The sequence below is a fragment of the Tupaia chinensis genome, unplaced genomic scaffold (genome assembly GCF_000334495.1).
Source record: "Tupaia chinensis unplaced genomic scaffold, TupChi_1.0 Scaffold000024_1, whole genome shotgun sequence".
Taxonomy (NCBI): Eukaryota; Metazoa; Chordata; class Mammalia; order Scandentia; family Tupaiidae; genus Tupaia; species Tupaia belangeri.
Window position 1 is genome coordinate 612301 of NW_006159454.1, and position 468 is coordinate 612768.

Consider the following 468-nt stretch of genomic DNA (forward strand, 5'->3'; position numbering starts at 1 on the left):
AGCAGGGAGACTGGGTCCCCTTGGACCACATTGTGGTGGGCTACTCCACCACGTGCTGGTCACGCCATCCTCCGAGTCCCAGGACAGCCCTGCGGACTCCGTCCCCTATTGTTTAGACACAGAAGCAGGCGGTGAGCAGCAGCCCAGAGCACCTGCGTGGTGGCAGCCTCAGCACAGCCCTCCCCGAAGCCCACTGAACCCTCCCCACATGCTGTCCCCCTGGAACCCCCGTTTTCTGGCCCCCCGCACTACTGTTCATCATCCAGCTTGAACTAGGCGTCATTCAGCCCACCTGTGCCCACCGCAGCCTGACGCCTGTCACCTTCCTGCTGGGCTGCCTCATTGCCAAGTCCACAGGCCTACAGCCTCTGAGCCCATGCCCCACCCATGCCACCAAACCCAGCCAGAAGCCACCGCTGGTCCCTGTGCCGTCCTTCCTGCCCGGGCAGTGGCGGGGGAGGGAGCCAG